Raw genomic sequence first — 12,120 nt, forward strand, 5'->3', positions numbered from 1 at the left:
TGGATCAGCAAATTATTTCAAATACAAAATATTGACGGCAGACTGATCCCAACGGCAGAGGTGACGAGCTTGATAGAATAAACAACAAAGGCTAGAATAACTAAAATATGTTTGTTTAAAAAAACAAATTTTTGCCCGATATTTCGGTTTGCAATACAAACCTTCCGCGGGGGCTGAACGAGAGAGAAAGTGAGAATTATTTTTCTGTGAGAAAAATGTTTCTCACTTTTCTTTTTCGTTCAACCCCCGAGGAATGTTTGTATTGCAAACTGAAATATCGGGCAAAAATTTGTTTTTTTTTGTTTTATACAAATATATTTCAGTTATTCTAGCCTTTGTTGTTTACTCTATCAAGCTCGTCACCTCCGCCGTTGGGATCAGTCTGCCGTCAGTATGGTATATAGCATTCTTCCCGTGATGTCTTTCTTTGTTGTGACGTTGGCGTTGTAAACTAAGCCCGACGCGAGGCAGTTGTTGCCCAAGGGGCAGTTGTCTTTATTGCGGCAGTGGCATCCCTTTTTTCTGCTGGTTGAGCTGATGTTCAGAACTTTTTGCCAAGTTGTGTTTTTGACGATTTTTTCCATATTATCCATGCAACTGTAACTGACTAGGGTCCCCCTCGGTAGTTTAGACACTCTCCCCAGATAGTGTTCAAGATGGCGGGAGTTCGATCGAAGCGTGCGAGTCTCGAAAAGGCCAGAGGAAAAATGGGACTGTGACCAGTCTAATTTACTTGCCTCAACATTTTGTTTACCAATCATGTCGATTATTTTAAAAAAAAAAAAATTGAAAGAAATAAGCGGGGTGTGCGGGGATACAAGTCTCCCATAGACTGCGAGCAGTCTGGTTCTTCTCCTAAGTTCTGTTACTAGCGCACGTTTTCTAGCCGCGAGAAACGCGGGCTTGGAGGGAAGGACCTCCTCGTTCACTTATTTAATTTGCATAGTTTTGGCGTCACTTTGTGCGCGTGATCTGAGGCATTCGCCCCGAAAATATAAGACTGCTCGCAGGCTAAGTCTCCCAGAGATTGTGTTGTTATTAAACCCCGGTGGGGGGGAGGGGGGTACTCCCTATAATGACCTATACGAGGTAGCTCCGCCCGAAAGGGGTACCTTTTTCACGCTTCAGGTATGAAAGGGTAGGAATTTCACGAGTCGAAGTATATGAAAGGGTCGGGAAATCTGTCATTTAGGTCAGTTTAAAAGGGCCTTTCATTATTTTCCGATGGAAGGTATACGAAAGGGGTACCTTTTCTGCCAAAAATGGTATATAAAAGGGAAAGGGGTCGGACCTCGGGGCGGAGCCTCCCCGTATTAATATTTTTAGTACCCTTCCGGATATTAAACTATAGTACAATCCCCATTTCTTGAAAATCCAAGGGAAACGAAAAATAGTTCGACATATCGAAGGTGGCGTCAAATTACAATAAAATTGTTCAGAGGTTGTTTCTTCCGAACTAAAAAGTCTAAAAAGTACAGAACAAAAAGGTGCCAAGGCAAATCGGCTGAACAGAACAAATGGATAGTTCACATAAGTGATTTCTAAATCTCCATAGGTTCAAGTTACATACGAGAGGGTCAGTTGTCCCTTGGAAAATCGAGAATTGGTTACAGTTTAAGGGAGTTTCGAGTTATCAAGGTTTCGAGAAATCGGAAATCGGGGGTAAAGTTATAGTGTTCGAGTGAAGCAAGTCCAGTTAAAACAACCTTTTGTTCGATTTATGCGGAGTTCCGTCTAATCGAGGGTCCGAAAAATCCGGATTGCATTGTATCGCAGTAGGTTTATTGTTGGTTTCCTTTTGTTTGCCTTTTTCTTGTTTTTCTTGTTTCAATATTCCATTTTTTTTTTTGGTGCGCGCTTGGGTACCGGCGTACAGGTAGCTTACCCTAGCCACGATTCCTGACAACAGGTACCCGGTGAGAACAAAATTGTCATACCACTGTCTTCTCCTCACAAGGAAGGTGGTGCTGCTATTTTTTCAATACTTAAACTTTCTCTGTTGCTCGAAGACAAGGAGAAAATTGCAAGAAAGAGGAAAGCGAATCTTGTCATTGTTAGCCTTCCTCGCAGACGCTTTTTTGGCTCGTCACGTAATCTTTCCTGAGGAGGGAAGATTGCGTGACGAGGCAAACGAACGCCTGCGAGGAAGGTTACGTCATTGTCTGAGTCTAAGAAAAAAATATTTATTGTGTTCCATGTGTGACGTAGCTAGCTGAAGAATACCACTGAACTTACTAATCCTTTTTCCCCGAAGAGAAGACAGTGGTGTTACAATTTTTGTCGTCATCTAGCCTACGAGGATTATAGCGGGAGAGGAATCTTCTTCACTTCACTTCACTTCACTTCACTTTATATATTTTTGCCACTTTTCTTACTTACATCAATTGAATCTATAGTTACTTATTTAGTAGCAGGATGATCTCAGCAACCTTGTGAGAGCTTTTCAGGGGAGATCGCCCTCACGGCTGACCTAATAGAAAGCTCGGCTGGCAGGCTAGTCGTCATCGGTTACTAGTCTTGTTTGATCCAAAACACTTCGCCCCTCCCTACTTGGGCTAAAAACGGTCTCCACACCTACCCCAGTTGCGGGTTAAAGTAATCTCGTGGGAGATCTGGGTACGAGATGGCAGTTCTTGGTTTTTCGAGTTATATGTGCAGTGTCGGGTTCCTTGGGCACCACTTCGTAAAGTTTAGGTTTCTGGCCAGGCTTGTGTGTGATCTCACTTAAACTTGGCGACAGGAGACGGAATTTCTAATTGTTAAAAAAGCTTATGGTCTTATGTGGTGAGCTTCATCGTCTGCAGAATCACGTGATCCCAACACTTTTAGAATCTATCTATCTCGATGGTTGAAAGGAGGCTCGAGGAACGTGTAAAGTAAAGGTAAGGTAATAGATTTATTATTGCTTGTTATACCCCCTTCTTATAATTAAGCGTTTTATGTTGTTTTTAATAAGTTTATATTAATAGCGTGTTTTCTTTTGTTTGGGAAATACGCTGACAACTGCTGTGGTGTAAAACTCTCCTATTTTCTTCTTTCGTACAAAGGAACAAAAACAAAAGCGCAGATCAAGCGTGAACTCAGCATTTTCTTGTCAGGGTCAATTTTAGCTGTCAAAAGTAGATTTTCTTTTTTAATTTCTTAAATTTCTTTGTGAGATCAGGGCGTTACAAATCGATCAAAATCGATCATTGAAAATGTAATCGATTAATCGGTATTAATCGATATTATTCGATATTAGTCGATCGATTAGTTAAAATAATCGATAAATATCGATAATCACATGATTTGGGATAGGAGTATCGATTTTGATCGATTACTGGAGTAAAATCAAAATAATAACTGTATGCTACCATGACCTCTTCTTGATAACCTTTTGTAACTGTATCATTTGATGGCATATATCAGCAAATATAATCCTCTTTCAAATATTGTTTCTGTTTGTAATTATTGAAGCACATTTACAAGTCCTACTGTTTCAACAAACTATAATTTTCATCATCATGGTGACTTTCATTTTGTCATGTCAGTCGTGTGTAATTTAGTTGCTCGGTGTATTGATGGCATTGTTATCATCATGGCTGTTCGCACAAGTACAAGTCAGATTGCAATCATTTCTTGCTGGAGCTGTTGCTACATGTTAGAGGGAAAAATGTTCTGTCGAAAAATAAAAAAGCGGCCACAGATAGGTCCTCTATTGCATAGCTATAATCGAACAGCTAAACTGTTTATGGTTTGAAAATGTTATTGTTATTGTTGTCTTGGGTCAAAAAGATTAAAACTAAATTTTAGTAACAGTAGTAGATGTCCAAACATAAAGATAAAGATTTTTTTGAAAACAATAAATGGCAGCCAAGGGCTGAATTGTGTACCATTGAAATCTAAGTAATAAAAATTACCTAAATATATAATAATGCTACACAATAAAGTGCTATTAAGTTTGATTTAGTTCGAAAAGCTATTTACAAGATCTAAAATTATTAATTCACACAGTATTTATATTAAAACGTGACTCAATAATAAAACTATTACTTGCACGTTTCGTGTTTATTTTTGGAATGTCAAAATTGCATGTTCGTCGGAGTGAATATTTGCAGGCCTGATGTGAATGCGGCAATAATGCCCGTTTCCTATGATCTGAATCACTTAGGATCTCGTTGAAAAGCGTGACACAAATATTACTGCGGTGAACGCTTAGCGGCGCTATCTCCATGTGAGGAAGAGCTTCATCGTAAGTGAGGCTGGTGAGGCTGGGGCATATGATTTTTAAAGCCCTCTTCTAGACTCTCTCTAGTTGACATTGACTAAATAATTTGGGAGTGAATAATAATACACAGGGATCGCATAATCTAAAACATGATCTTACACACGTGATGTAAAATAACCCTAAGTCATTGCAGGGAACCTTGGCCCTTTTTAGCTGAACTAAAAAGGCTCCTCAGTTTAAACAATGTGTTTAAGAGACACAGAGAGTGGATTCCAGGTAGCAGGCTTTGTAAAACCAGACTAAACAAAGTGGCTGCGTTAAGTCTACCTACCTACCTACCATTATCTTTCTGCTAACTTACTTATTTGCATCTTGAGTTTTTCTCCGGCTACTACAATCTTAAAACTCCTTTTCTGGGGGCTTTGCGCGCGGCTGTCAAATGCAAGCTGGTAGACGCGAGTAGGAACGACATGCTCTTTTGATACAAATTAATAGAAATCGATAAAAATCGATAGAAATCAAACTCTAATTACATAATCGATCAAAATCGATAGTCACACCAGTTTTTGTAATCAATTTTTATTGATTTTCGATAATAATTAGTTAATAATATTAGTATCAACAAAAATCGATTTATATCGATTATCAAGAATATCGATTTGTAATGCCCTGGTGAAATCAAATTATAGGTGGACAATTGTCAACTCTCCTTGGAATCACATAGAAATGTTAGGCACCTGTCAAGGAGAATTTAACTTTTGATCATTGATTACACCGCTTTTTTCCAGAAAGTACTCTCCACTAGTAATAATATTGTTGTTTTAGGGCTTATCTTCCATCTTTAGTAGCGAATTAAAAGCACTCTTAAACAGACCAGGAACTAATGCATTTTTTTGTAAATTAATTTTCTATATTTGCAAGGAAATGATTTTTAGACACAAATTTTTTTTTTCAGATTTGATGTTTACATTAGTTATTTAGTAAATAATTAATACTATTCAATTCAGGCGGCTGGTATGTCACCTGATTATGTTCGTTGCTGAGAGATTGTCCAAAAAATAAATATTTGGCAGAGAAGCGAAGCTTCGGGGGTAAATATGAAATTTCGAGGACAATCTCTCAGCCAAGGACATTATCAGCCGACGTACCATATGGCAAGCCAGAAAGGGGTTTATTTATTTTATAACTCTCCAATTAATTTTCATATTTGGCAAAAAAAACGCTTGTAAAAAAGCCAGTGTGCCAGACTACATTTCATTGGTTTTTAGTAACTTTATTTTTATTGTGATTGGACCTGCAAAACTTGAGAAACTGTCATGTGAAATAAACTCTCACAAATGTGCAGTTCCAGAAAAAATCCTACCCCATGAAAGGTCATCAGAAACTGAAAGTATGAGTATGAATCTACATGTAAACTGTAATTTCTTAGGGGGGACGGTGGGTGCAAAACAATAAACCTTCCGTGGGGGGAGTATGGATACTTTCTGGAACTGCACAATACGTACCTCTCAGATCAAAAACTTGAAAATTTGTTGCTGTTTAGCTTTCTACGTAGTTCGCATTTTTCCCATGCACTTTTTTGAAAACTTGGCTGGAAAAAAAGTAAGTCAGTCTCAGTCTCAGTGAAAAAAATCACATTTTTACTCTACAAAACCAGTTTGTTTTTATTCCATTTAAAAAAATAAAGATGAAAAGGCTTTTTTTCTGCTGGCTTTGCTTCTTTTCAATGGAAAAAATCAGAGGACAAACATGGAGGCAGTTGGGGGTTATTGTGTGATAACCATCCTGTGATTTTTGCACCACATGTGTGCCAATAAAATGGCACTTAAATTAATGGGTGGGTTATGACATTAAATAACTAGGATTTTCAATGTAAAAGTAAGTGCTGGCATTAAATAAAGCAGGATCAAAATACTGACAAATTATAGGATACCAAAAAAGCCCACAAGAAATGAAAGATAATGGGTGTCATCCGTATTCGTCAAAACCCTTAAGGCTTGTTGGCCTTTTCCATTTTTTATGCTGTAAATGTCACAACAATGATACTCTAATATCTGTTCTGATATCACTACTGGCCACCCTTCAACAATACATTAATGCATTTCAGTCATTGCACCCACACTTAAGAATAATCTGCCAGTTGATATAAGAACTACAGCCTGCTTAAGTTCTTTTAAAACCAGAGTTAAGACTTTTTTTATTGAGTCATTGCTTTTAAATGATTCTTACTTTGCATCTGTTTTTATATAAGTGAGTATTAATACTATCTTACTAGTTTTGTTAACTGCTTTTGGTTAACTATTAGAAATACATACATGCACAGCTGTAGCACTATAGGTTATTATTATTATTATTATTATTATTATTATTATTATTATTATTATTATTATTATTATTATTATTATTATTATTATTATTATTTAATTAGTTATGGTAATAGGACTGAGTGGAGTACAATTCAGGGAGTTAAATCGGGCGAGTAATTGGGCGAGTAAGTGGATTTGAAATTACGAGCCGGATTACCCCTGAATTGTACAACACGAAGTCCTATTATCAATTAATTGTGGAATATTTATTAACGTAGTTTCCTCCATTTTTCTTTTCCAGTTGAAGCTGGACAGCTAACCTGGTCAAAATTTTTTCTTTTCTTTTGATTGGTTATCATGTGCCATGTAGTGAAATTTCATTGGCTAGTGGCATTTGCTACTTGATTTTCATTGGTTCTTTAACTGTGCGATTTGACCTGTCCGATTACAAGCTTCTAGTAATCGGACAGGTCAAATCAGACAGTTTTGGAGTTACATAGCAAAACTAATATGGGCTATTAAGAACCAATCATTTTCAAGCATTTTGTTATCGACACAATTATTATTATTATTGTTATTATAATTATTATTATTATTATTATTATTATTATTATTATTATTATTATTATTATTATTATTATTGAAAAATGTTCAGCTAAGTATATGACTCAAAGGTCGAATTTTTTACCTCAACATACAGAGATTTTGACACAAAGGTCACATTTATTGCCTGCAAATGATTTGCCTCAACCAGCAAAGAATAATTACTTTCGTACTACTTTTCTGTCCATCACTGATGTCAGTGTGGCATGATAAGGCACAAATGTGATCTACTGGGAACTCTGTGAGCTAGATCTTGTCAGGTCTCTTTCCACTTGCAATTTTAGGTGATTTCATTGCAGGCATGGGTATCCTGGATACTATAAAACCAACCAACTGCGAATGCTTCCAATATTACGTACAACCTACAAATTTTGGATTTTTCCACTTTGTCATTTAGAATAGTGTGCTATGTTGCTAACGCTTGCCAGCAATAATTATTATTTACAAACTTACCACTGAGTTGTCTCATACACTCTAATAATGATCCAATGATGCTGATAACATTTTTGTGAATTGGGGAAAAAAATTTTTGTCAACCAGGTATACATGTATTGTACTTGGCAAAAATATCCAGGATAATTGACAAATAACTTAACATTTATTTTTTGTGAAGAATGTGATTGATTTTTTGGGAGTAAACTCCTGAACTTGATGTAGCGTGATGTTTACATAGTTGTTTAATACTATATATTTGAAGCATGAGCACAAGGCACATCCAACATGTACAGGTAGTCTCTGTTTTCCTCTTCGATGTCAATAATTCAATAAATATGCATATTGTTAGTTTGAGAAGGTTCTTCTGTATCTTGTCACAAAGGCTACTTTTTGCTTTTTTGTTAATTCTTTGGAGTGGTCATCACTAAGTTAAACATAGAAACATAGTCACTGTTGTTTGGTATTCTATCATAGCTTTTACAGAAAAGTTTTATCCCATTGTTTCAGTTTTTTGCTTGTTTGTTTGTATGTTTTTTATGGAGCTTAATCCCCAGAAGTTTCCATGTTACTATGAACTACATGTATTAAGTTGTGCTTCTTTCGGTAGAAGAGCAACACTGTGATCTAGTATTAATTTAGTACTGCACAACTTCCTTTGGTTTATTGTGTTAAGTCCTTGCATTGCCTGGCCATCTCTAATTGAGAGACAGTATCAAGGTGTAGCACTGAGTTTGGGCTTCTTTCATCATCATTTCATAACAAATGCCCACCATCTCACAGAATAGGACTAAGGAGGAGCATGTCTTTTTGATCAATTCCTTACAAAGTAGTTTCTTGTGCGGACTTAAGCCTACCTATCAGTGGTTACCTTCAGTATGGCTCTTGTGCAGTCGGTTGCTTTACTGCTCATCTTTCTTTAAAGACAAGGAGGTACTGTAACTTCTTTACACAGTATAGCAGGCTAGGGCATCATGTCATGTTTAAAGGCAATTCAGCAACTGAGAATGTTGCTGGCTAATTATTAGCCAGCAACATTCTCAAGTGCATCATAGTGATTAGGTGGTGTTGCATCATTAATTTTCCTTCTTCTTTGATATGGATTTGCCTTTGCAGACCTGCATACAGATTTATGAGGCCAGTAAGTCACAACTTTGAGAAGTTTGTCCATGTTCCCTGTGACTTCTTTAGTGATGTGTGAATGGGATTGTCTAGTTAAGATTTGGCTTGTTTATTGCTTCATGTGATAAGTAAATTATTTCTTCTGCCCTCACAGCTAAAAATGTTATTTGAGCTTCACTGTAAATGGGAATCTACATCATTTTCTTTCCACACAGCTTCCAGGTATGCTTTGAATTCACGTTGTATTCGCAGACGCGGCTTTCATCTTTGATTAGCACTTTAATTCCTTGGAGATTTAACTAGCACCTGGTTAAGTGTCATGACCTTTTCCGCACACTGTTTAAAAGTGTTATATGTACCTGATTTAGATTGTTATTCCACTCTTAACCCGTGTTAATTTCAAAATATTCTGGTTTTTTTTTGCTTAGTGTCTGCAGGTGTGTGCCCAAATAACCATAGTTAATCGAGGGACTAGTTATGAAACTTTGCCATGAAAACAATGGTGCTGCAATGTAGGAAAGGCCGCGACAGTGCACAATCCCTTGTTTGAATGTTCTGAAATAATTATTTGGAATTAATTATTATTAAATTAATTATTTCGATTTTCTTATGATTTTGGACCAATATTAATAACTACAAAAAAAAATCAGCAAACTCAAACACCGCTATGAAAGGCCTTGATATACACTGTATTAACAAGATCATTGCCTTCTTTACTGGAAGGACACAGGAAATTATAACCCTCACTAAAATGCATCAATAAAACAGCAAAATGATTGCACAAACAGCAACTACTACACCATGGAAGTACAGTGAGATATAATTATTGCGAGGTTAGCTTTATTTTTATGCTCTTCGACTATTACATTTATTAAAAAACTCAAACAAATCCTTATACTTTCGCCATCACTGTTAATACACAATTCACTTCCTTGTAGCACAACACCTGGGGATATTTTGGAAACGTTCTCTTATGTTGAAGTTGAGCCGTCTGTGATGGTTCATATAATTCGCATGACTGACATATCTTTCCAGTTACAACATCCTGTCATATGACAGTCATATGACCTGAAAACAATGGAAAATTTCACGACTCATTTCCATGAGGAACACCCGATAGCTTTCCGAGAATCACGCAATTTTTTCCAACCAAACATCAACACTACTTAACAATAGCTGCAAAAACTGAGAATGTCATAATTTTGTTGGTTAAAATAAATGTAGTCTTAACGGATTTACCAGCTCTGGAGCTGTGTTCTCACAGGTCCGGGACAAAGTTAGCAGTAGCCCTCATTGCAGTAAGTTTTAACATCACAGTAAGGTTAGTTTGGCCTTGCGTACAAGAAAATGTGCACATTCCATGTGCATTTTTTAATAGCCCATGATAGTTTACATCCGGTCAAGGTCCCACGCCACCACGAATGCCTGGGACTTCACAACAATAACCAGAAAATGTCACAAATCAGATAAGTTTGTCTCTTCATTCTCCCCCCCCCCCCCCCTGTCCCCCGAAGAGTGGATCCAGGTACAGCTCTTCCTCTCATGGGAATCCTAACCTCAGCGTCAGCATCGTACATTCAGTGGGCACAGCTGGGTAACTGGACGGATGAAGTTGTGACCTTAAACGATTACTTGAACAACGTGCACTTGCCCGTCTTTGCCTGGAAACACCTCAGCAACTTGTCCCAGATCCCAATGTGCACGCCGCGCATTCTGATCAACAACCAGCACTACATCTCCTGTTTTCAGGTTGTCACGTATCTCTCTCCACTTCTTCTGTGTGTTCAGCGTCGCAAGAAATTCATCCCTCCAGCCCTTCCAGAACAACTTCACAAGACTCTGGATAAGTCTCCATTGGTTTCTAGGGTTGAATGCTACTTCATCAGGCGTTACCTGTTCTCCCAACTGCCCATCAAGGAAATGGCTTGGCGTCAGCACAGGTTCTTCACTGGCATCAGTCTCCTTATACGTCAGCGGTCTCGAGTTCATTAGTGCTGCTACTTCTTTAATGGCAGTTTGGAGTTCATCATCGTTCAGCCCAGCATTTCCAACAATTGGCTACTGTAATCAGGGACTCAAACACTCCTCCAAGGTGTGAACCAAGGGGCAGATTCCAGTTCCACTAGATCCCTTGTTAGCAGTATCGTCTGCAATGCCCTCATGATCCATTGACTGAACAAGCTCTCGCAGCTCCCTCTCGGCTCCCACAAAGTTGGTATCATTGTCACTTGTGACTTCTTCTAGTCTCCCCCTGGTAGCCACCGTCCAACTGAATGCATTCAAGAAATCTGCGCTACTCAGAGAAAATGCCATCTCAAGATGCATGGCTTTGGTGGCTGCACATGTAAACAAGCATAAGTACCTGATGGCGGAAACTCTTCGTGTTATCTTGGTAATGAACGGCCCAGCATAATCAACACAGAATTTTGCAAATGCGGTTACGGCTGTTCCAAGTCTGGATGTTGGGAGAGTTGCCATTATCTGCACTGTCAGTTCTGCTTGCCGCTTTTCACACACCGTGCAGTCTCTGTCCCAATTCTTCACTTCCTGACGACCATCCACAACCCAGTAGTGATGTCGCACTTGTGATAAAACGTGATTTACCCCTGCATGATGACATCGATTGTGTACATCTGCTACAATTAGGCGATTAATGTGATGCTTTTTTGGTAGTATCATTGGGTGAATGGCATCGTAAGGGAGAGCTGCTCTAGTTAGTTGTCCCCCAACTCATAACACGCCCGCTTCAACCATGGTTGGGGTTAGTGCTTTAAGATGGCTCTGCTTCCTCACTTCCTTGCCTCTGTTCAAGTCTTGCACCTCCTCTGGGAATCGCTCACTCTGTGCTTGTTTCATCCAGAACCCTCTAGCTTCATCTAACTTAGCAGGTGTCAATGACTCTTTCATCCATGCTTCGGGAAGGTTGTCCCTCCTTTTAACCTTGGTAGACAGCTTGGCAACAAATCTCATCACCCACGCAGTGAATCTTATCAGTCTGGTCCAGCTGAAGTACTTTAATGGATCCATTAACGGTTCAGAAACATCAGTTGCGAACGTCATCTTCGGCTTGGCTATATTTGCTTGGCAGTCTTCAGAAGTCTCTTCTTTTCGGATGCGTTTCTTCTGGGGCCAGCATTCTGGGGTGGGGTACAAGAACTCAGGTCTACAAAATCAGCGGTGGTTGACAGTCAACTGACTTGCATGTAGACCTCAGGTTGCGTCGTCAGCACAGTTAAAGTCAGTGCGAACATGACGCCCCTGTTGAGGATCTGACTTCTGATAAATCTCTGAGATTCTGTTTGTGACAAAAGTCTTGTACCTCCAGGACTGTCCCTGAATCAAACAAACAACATTCTCACTGTCTGTCAATATTATACAAGCCTCAAACAGGATCTGTAACAGCTCTGCTACCTTCCTCCACAATCTGACGCCCAACACTGCTGCCATCAA

At 38.5% G+C, this 12,120-nt stretch overlaps 1 protein-coding gene and 1 long non-coding RNA gene across 8 annotated transcripts in view; one reads left to right on the forward strand and one right to left on the reverse strand.

The window, feature by feature from the left end:
- The window catches only part of LOC146488159 (uncharacterized), a 538,028-nt gene that overhangs the window by 198,015 nt on the left and 327,893 nt on the right, over positions 1-12,120 (forward strand). The window lies entirely within an intron of this gene.
- The window catches only part of LOC146488166 (uncharacterized), a 131,545-nt gene that overhangs the window by 74,134 nt on the left and 45,291 nt on the right, over positions 1-12,120 (reverse strand). The gene's annotated exons all lie outside the window — the stretch shown is intronic.

This window comes from Pavona decussata, unplaced genomic scaffold (assembly GCF_977016875.1).
Source record: "Pavona decussata unplaced genomic scaffold, jaPavDecu1.1 SCAFFOLD_11, whole genome shotgun sequence".
In the NCBI taxonomy this organism is placed as follows: Eukaryota; Metazoa; Cnidaria; class Anthozoa; order Scleractinia; family Agariciidae; genus Pavona; species Pavona decussata.